The following is an 8667-nucleotide window of genomic DNA, read 5'->3' on the forward strand; positions in this document are numbered from 1 at the left end:
TGGTTGTTGGCTTGTCATAGATGGCTTTTATCAGAATGAGATAAAGACCATCTATTCCAATTTTCTATAGGGTTTTATCATGAATGAGTGTTGGACTTTATCAAAAGCGTTTTCTGTGTGCATTGCAATGATCACGTGGTTTTTGCCTCTGGCTCTATTGATATGATGATTACATTAATTGATCTGTGTATATTGAACCATCCTTGCATTCCTGAGATGAATCCCACCTGGTCATGGTGTATAATCTTCTCGATGATTTGCTGAATTCTGTTTGCTAGTATTTTACTGAAAATTTTTGCAGCTATATTCACTAGGGAGATTGGCCTATGGTTCTCTTTTTTGTTGCATCTTTCTCCGGTTTTCTTATCATGGTAATACTTACCTCCAAAAATGAGTTAGGAAGAATTCCTTCCCTTTCAATTTTATTAAAGAGTTTGAGAAGATTTGGCATTAAATCTTCTCTAAATTTCTTGTAGAATTCAGCTGTGAATCCATCAGGGCCTGGGTTATTCTTTGTTTGTAAGTTTTTTATTACTTTTTCTATTTCACTGGATCATACTGAGCTATTCAAGGTTTTTAAATCTTGATTTAGCTTTGGTAATTCATATATATTGAGGAATCTGTGCATTTCCTCCATGTTTTCCATCCTATGAGAGCAAAGATTTTCAAAGTAGGATTTGATTATCTTCCAAATTTCTACAGGATCTGTATTGATTTCATTCTTTTCATTCCTTATTGCATGAATTTGAGCTTTTTCTTTCCTTTTTTGATAAGGTTGGCTAGGAGTTTATCTATTTTAATTATTCTTTCAAAGAACCAAATCTTTGATTCATTAATTATTTGCATTGTTTTATTAGTCTCCATTACATTAATTTCTGCTCTGATCTTTAAAATTTCCTGCCTTCTTTGCCTTTGGCCCTGACTCAATTTTCTTTATCTAGGAGGTTGAGGTGCAGCATAAGATTATTTGTTTGGCTCATTCTGTTTTTCTGCTATGGGAATTCACTGCTATATATTTTCCTCTGAGGTCTGCTTTCATTGTATCCCACAAGTTCCTGCAAGTTTTATCTGTATTTTCATTTGATTGTAAAGATTGTTTAATTTCTTTCATGTCATCTGTGACCCATTGGTTGCTCAGGATGGTGTTATTTAACTTCATATGTTTCTGGAGTTTTTGGAATTTCTTTTGTCATTAATTTCCAATTTCATTTCACCAAGGTCCAATAGTATGCATAGGATAATTTCAATTCCTTTGCATTTACTTAAGCAAGTTCTATTGGTTAATATATGGCCTGTTTTAGAGAATTTCCCTTGTGCAGCTGAGAAAAATGTGTATTTTGATGTTGTTGGTGGAACACTCTGTAAAGATCTACTAGGTCCATTTACTCACAAGTTTGATTTAATTCTGTTATTTCTTTGCTGATTTTTCCTTTTATTCTCATTTTCTCTTTTTCTTTCCTTCTCCCACTCACCCAATTCCCCTTTGTTTTTGAGAAATGTCTTCTTATTTTACAGTATCTATTATACTTTTTGCTTTTTTATTTTTTATTTTAAAAATAAAAGGAGGAAAATATTAACAGACAGACAATCTTTTACAAAATAGCAAAAGAACAGTACAGACACTACAAAGTTACAAACAAAGTGGTAGGAAATTAACAGTGTTTGTTGTATTACATATTGCTATCTTCAACGTAGTTTCTCATGAAAACAGATAAAGACATGCAATATTGATCAATAAAGGACTCATTGCTTCTTATTTACACTTTCAATTTCTCACACTAAAGAAACAAAGCAATATATACACATATTATCCACTGTATTTCACTTGATATGTTCTCAAGGTCCATCGTTTGGCTATAAATATCTCAAGTTTATGCTTCTTTGTGGCTCAGCACTACTAAACTGTGTAAAAAACAGCACATCCATGGCAGCACCTGCAGCGCTGCTCAGCTCTTCACTCTCAATAATGGCAGCTCTGAGCCCAAACAGAGGTGGGGGCTTTGGGGTTTGCAGCAGCAGTGGCATTCCCGGGCGATAGGTTTCCTGGTGCAGGATCACTAGGGAGTCAGAAGCATGCAGCGTAAACGCAAAGCACTGAAGTTGGATTTTGCAAGCACACCTGTCAAATCTACAGCAATGTTTGCTTTGAATCACAATACTACAGCAGCCCAAAATCCACACATGGAAAGACAAAACACATCGAATTGAATCGTCAGGAACACTGAAGATCTGCCCTGAGCAACACTGGGATTTCACTTCAGAGGACTTGTAAGATCTTGGAGAAATTGAAAGACGAGCTTATGGTTCTGTCTACAAAATAGTCCACAAGCCAATCAGGCAAATATTGCCAGTTAAAAGAGTATAGTCAGCGGTGGATGAAAAAGAAGATAAATAACTTCTTATAGATTTGGATGTAGTAATGTGGAGTAGTAATTTTCCATAAATTGTTCAGTTTTAAGGTGCACTCTTCAGAAAAGGTGACTGTTGGATCTGTATGGAACTCATGTCTACCTTGTTTGACAAGTTTTACAAATATGTATAGAATGTATTGCATGATTTTATTCCAGAAAAAATTGTAGGCAAAATCACTTTAGCAACTGTGAAAGCTTGAAAGTTATTCATAGAGATGTAAAACCTTCAAATATTCCTCTGGATAGAAGTGGAATTATTAAACTCTGTGACTTTGGCATCAGTAGATTGCTTTTGTACCTTCCATTGCCAAGACAAGTGTTGGTGGGTGTAGGCCATATACAACACTTGAAAGGATAGACCCTAGAGCATCTCAGCAAGGATATGATGTTTACTGTCATGTCTGGAGTTTGGGTATCACATTGAGGAGTTGGCAAAAAACTGTTCTCCTTATCCAAAGTGAAATAGTGTTTTTGATCAACTAACACAAGTCGTGAAAGGAGCTCCTCCACAGCTGAGTCACTCAGAGGAAAGCAAATTCTCCCCAAGTTTCATCAATTTTGTCAGCTTGTGCCTTATGAAGGATGAATCCAAAAGGCCAAAGTATAAAGAACTTCTGAAACATCCCTTTATTTTGATGTATGGAGAATGTACTGTTGAGGTCGCATACTATGTTTGTAAAATTCTGGATCAAATGCCATAGACTCCTAGCTCTCCCATGTATGTTGATTGATACCGCTGCTACATCAGACTCTTTAAAAAAGGGCTGGGAGGAAGCAAGATGTAAAGAATTTTGTCTGTGTCACAGTCTTTTTGTTGCTCACCAAGACAGCATGTGTAATAAGATTGGCATTCATTTTCATCATGTCTGTATATACCTGTCACCTAGAATGTGCATTCTTGTACTACCTGCTTGATCTCACAGTATTAGTGCTGGCCAGAGACCACATCCTGCTCTTTCGTGACGAACATATTCATGGCATGTGGAAGTCAGTATGGTCAAGTTGTTGACTGTGGTTAGATTACTCCTTAAAGTCATTTCTAACCTTGAAACATGGAGACAGAGCTACTGGAAGGGTGTTTTGACAGACTTCAAAATCTTGGAAGATGCAGTGATTTATGCACTATGTCTGAACGTAGAGACTCGGGCTTGAGTGAGAAAAGTTTGCACAGCCAGTGAGACATTTTGCTTTCTGGAGCTGGGAGACAAAGGAGGAATTTACTTTCTTCACCAAGTGCAATAGATTTACTGATTTGATATTCTGTTGCTTTACAGTCACAGTCGATGTTTGGGGATCGATGTGCTCAGCCAAATTTCCTGTTTGAAATACCATGTTAAATTAGAGTGATTTTATCTTTACCAAAAACCATGTTGAGTTTAAAGAGGTGAACATTAAAATACTGAGACAGGACAGAATGTGTTCTTTTCTCCTTTACCAGTCCTACTCTTCATTGGAAGACTCAGGAGTCTGCCACTTGTCAAAGAAGGTGCTGATCCTAAGAATTTTTCATTCTCAGAATTTGGTGTGTTGCTAACTTGAGGTACCACCTGCCACAAACCACGAGGACTGAAAGAAGAAAAAAGTACAGAAGGCAGTTTACAGGTTTTTTAATTCTAGAATCTTATTCCATCATTTCTTGGAATTGGAATCCTACCAGAAAGCAAGCAAACTAACAAAAAGGCAAAACAAAAGCCCAGAACAATTCACAAGAGACCATTTAAATCTGTTATCTTTTGCTGTTTGCCTTTGCTTACCCACTAGCCAGGCTATCACTAGGTTTTGTTCCAGCCTCTGTGGCACCGAACATTAAGTTTTGTAGAACAGTTAGCAGCCCCATGAGTGGTCCAAGCACACTGGCATACAAAACAGCCATGGTCTGAGATAAAAGTGATGCCATTACAGAAACAAGTCGTAGCAGGTATTGCTATGCCTCTTTCCAGAGTGACAGTCATAAATACTATACAACAGTAAAGGAAGAATGGTGCTGTTCAAAGTTATATCCCAGCAAATTTCAGAATTAAAAATGATTTTTTTGGTCCACTTGCCTAATTTCCCTGTTTACTCTTCCACAGCATTTTATACCTTAGACTCCCCAGTGCTGTGAAAAAAGGCAATGCTATGTGTCTTTTGGGATCATACTAAACCATCATCCTCCATTGTTTCCACGGACTCTAGAGGAATTTGTTTCTCTGCTGTTAACTTCCTGTCTGGCTAAGCTTAGGGTCACTTTGCCATTATGCAAATGTAGGCATAAACAATTCTGACTGTCCATAAGCTAATCTTTCCATTCTATTTGTGGATGACCATATAAAAGGACAATTTTAGTTGATTAATCATAGATTATTCTGAACTATAAATTTAAGGACAAGGAGTTTAGTACAATGTATCTTCATTGAAACAAAAGGGTGGGCAAAGCGCCTGCCTGGCAAGCGCAAGGTAGTGAGTTCAGTTCCTGGTACCGGAGAAAAACCAAAAAAAAAAAAAAGATTATTTCTCTCTTTTACCATGTAAATGTACAAAAAATATCAAAAAGCTGATGTGCAAGGATATTGCCTTATTTGCCTGTAAAAATGAAGCTCAGTAACATAACTGCTTCTTAGAGTTTGGAAAATTTTATACTGTATTCCTACTTGAATTTCTCCTTTATTTAAGATATATGAATGGAATTGAGGTGTTTATGTAATAGTTCTAAGTTTTTGCCTGCAGGTTAGTTGTAATAAATCTAAGTTGTTACAAAAAAACCCACAGCCTTTTATATATTCCTTAATGGATGAGCATTTGGGTTTTCCTAAGGTTTATCCATTATGAACTGTGCTGCTATAAACATTGTTGTGCATATAAAAATCTGGTATGATGCTTTTAATGTCTTTGGGAAAATACCTAGAAGGAAGTAACTGGGTCAAATAGGAATTCTAGTACTAGATATTTGAGGAATCTCTACAATGATTTTCACAGTGATTGTACCCTTCTACATTTTCACCAACAGTGGAGAAGGGTTACTTTTTCAACAAGCCCCACCCACTATTTGTTGATACCTTGATAATAGCCATTCTTTTGGAATGATGAAAAGTATCAGTGTTGTTTTATTTTGCATCTCTCAAAGGATCTGTGATGTTGAGCAATTTTTTCATATATTTATCTGCCACTCGCACTTGTTCTGAGAAGTATCTATTTATTTCATATGACCATTTTTGGATTGGGTCTTTAAATTTGGGGCTCTGATTTTATCAATTTTTTGATGATACTCTCCATAGAAGACCTCCAAAACACTATTAATTGATTTATATATTTAATAATCAGATTTAGTCACATAGTGGGATTGAAATTCAACTCTCAGAAATCAATACTATTACTGTACACAAATAACAAACTCATTGACAGAAATTAAAGAAGCCACACATTTCATAATAGCATTGAAAAAATGAAATACTTAGGAATATTCTGACAAGGGAAGTAAAAGATCTCTACATTGAAAACTGCAGTAGTCTGAAAAAGAGATTGAAAAAGATACCAGAAAATGGAAGGATACTTCTAGCTCACACATAAGAAGAACAGAGAGAAATGGCCATACTCCCAAAATTATTATAGACTTAATGAAATCCTGATCAAAATAACAGTAGCATATCTCACAAATTTAGACAAAACATTCCTAAAATTTATTTGGTACCACAAGAGACCTAGAATAGTGACAACAATTCTTAGCAACAAAGAGCCAAGATCCCTGACTACAAATTATACTACAGTGCTACTGTGATGAAAAGAGCATGATAAGGACAAAAAAGAAGGAAAAAGCAACAAACGCATAAATAAGAAACTGTGAACATCAATGCCAAAAATAAGAAGATGCAGAAACAAGCTCAAATACATTCAACATTTTATCTTTGAAAAAGGGGTCAAACACATTCACTGAAAGATAGAGAACCTCTTTAATACACAGTGCTGGAGAAATGGGCTTCCCACATGCTGAACAGTAAAAGTAGAACCACATCTACCATCATGAAATAAACTAAAATAAAATGGATCAAATATCTAAATATTAAAATAGAAACACTAGCTCCCTGCGCCCCCGCGCCCTGCACTGAGTGAGTGAATGCTCCAAGAGTTGCTGGTCACGTGGATCGAGTCTGTGCTTTACTCACACTGCCACTGTTCCCAGCTGAAACTCGTGGAGAGAGCCAGGTATTTCCCATCTACTTCCTGAGGGCAGAGCGGGTGACCCACGACCCCACTGCCATTACAGACTGAGTCTCTGCCCTCCCTGCACCCGCATCAGAGAGGAGATCCTCACTCAGAAGTCTCAGGAACGTCTCTGGCTAGGGGGGCTGCGCATCTTTGTGAGCACTCTGCACCAAGTGTGCAAGGGTTCAGGGAGCTGCTGGTCCCGTGGTTCGAGTCCAAGCTTTACTCACACCACCATGGTTCCCAGCTGAAACTCGCAGAGAGAGCCAGGTATTTCCCATCTACTTCCTGAGGGCAGAGCAGGAGACCCAGGATCCCGCCTCCATTACACACTGAGTCTCTGCCCTCCCTGCACCTGCGGCACAGAGGAGGTCCTCATTCAGAAGATCCAGGGACTTCTCAGGCTGGGGGGGGCACGTGTAGCCCCTCCCTGGGTGCACCCTGCACCAAGTGAGCATGTGCTCCAAGAGCTGCTGGTCCTGTGGTTCAAATCTGTGCTTTACATTCACTGGGACAAACCTAGGGGGTCAAAGGCACGGGCAGTCTGTGATTGCTACCCGTCGGGCCTGCATCTGATTCCTGTATGTGTCCTGAACTGACTGAACAAACAGAATCAAGTGGTTCAAAACTGTTGACCCTGCAGGTTGTGTCTGGGTTTTGCCTGTACCCTGAAGCCTGGGGATGTAGGTCCACTGGACCGGGATTGTCACACCAGTGCAACCGGAGTCTGGGCCGTGCACATGTCCTGAACTGCAAGGGGATGCTGGATCAGAAGGTTGGCCATCACCTGACACCAATGCCCTCATCTGAGCCTGGGGATAACTAGACACAAATCAAAAATTGCTTGAAAACCCAAGACTAATTAGTGCTTCTCAGAGGTCACTCAGGAGCAAACCTGAACAACAGGAAAAATAAGGACACTAGAGGCCTTTTCTGTGCAGCCACTGAAGAGGGAAACTGAGCTTTCTGCATCTGGTACCAAACATGACAAAACAGAGGACTAAAACACAATCTCAGAACTCCACCCCACTCAGAGCAAGTCCAGGAGACACTGACACAGGAGAACTTGGTAAACACATGCCTGAAATAGCTGAAATGATTGCAATGGAAGTAAAGAAAGAACTCATAAGGCCATAGAAGAGATAAGATCAGAGATAATCTCTCAGGCAAAAAATGAAGTGACAAAAACAATGAAGGAACTGCTCAAAAAGTCTGAAGAAGAAACATATAAGAAAATAGAAGAACAAAGGCAAGGGACAGAAGCATTCAATGAAAAATATAGAAAGGACTTGGAAAACATAAACCAGAGACTAAGAGACTTCCAGGAAAACAAACCTGCCATTGAAAGCTACCAAAACCGCTTGAATGAAGCTGAAGATAGAATCTCAGACTTTGAAGACAGCATGACAGCTAGGAAGGAACTCAGATTCATGCAATAAGGAATGAAAGAGATGAAATTACTACAGTTCCACAGAAATTCAGAAGATCATTAATGCCTACTTTGAAAATCTTTACTCCCATAGGATAGAAAACTCAGAAGAAATGGACAGATTCCTAGAAATGTACACATTAAAAAGATTGAGTCAAGAAGATATCAAATTCCTCAACAACCCAATATCAACTAATAAAACTGAAAGCATGATTAAAAACCTACCAACAAAGGAAAGCCCAAGCCCTGATGGATTCATGGCAGAATTTTACAAGACATTCAGAGAAGATTTAATGCCAACCCTCCTCAAACTAGTCAATGAAATTGAAAAGGAAGCAATTCTCCCTAACTCATTTCTGGAGGCAAGCATTATACTGATACCAAAACCAAAGAAAGACCCAACCAGGAAAGAGAACTACGGACCAATCTCCCAAATGAATATAGATGCAAAGATACTCAATAAGATAGTAGCAAATTATCAAGAAAATTATACATCACGACCAAGATGGATTCATTCCAGGAATGCAGGGTTGGTTCAATATTCACAAATCTATAAATGTTATATGCCATATCAATGGAGCCAAAGACCAAAACCACATGATCATCTCAAAAGATACAGAAAAATCTTTTGACAAGGTCCAACATGCA

The 8667-nt window shown here is 38.3% G+C and overlaps 1 pseudogene; it reads left to right on the plus strand.

The window, feature by feature from the left end:
• Positions 1-1966: 1966 nt before the first annotated feature.
• On the plus strand, positions 1967-3142 carry LOC102026160 (annotated as a pseudogene).
• The last annotated feature ends 5525 nt before the right edge of the window (positions 3143-8667 follow it).

Source organism: Chinchilla lanigera, unplaced genomic scaffold (genome assembly GCF_000276665.1).
Source record: "Chinchilla lanigera isolate Chin_1 unplaced genomic scaffold, ChiLan1.0 scaffold00145, whole genome shotgun sequence".
NCBI lineage: Eukaryota > Metazoa > Chordata > Mammalia > Rodentia > Chinchillidae > Chinchilla > Chinchilla lanigera.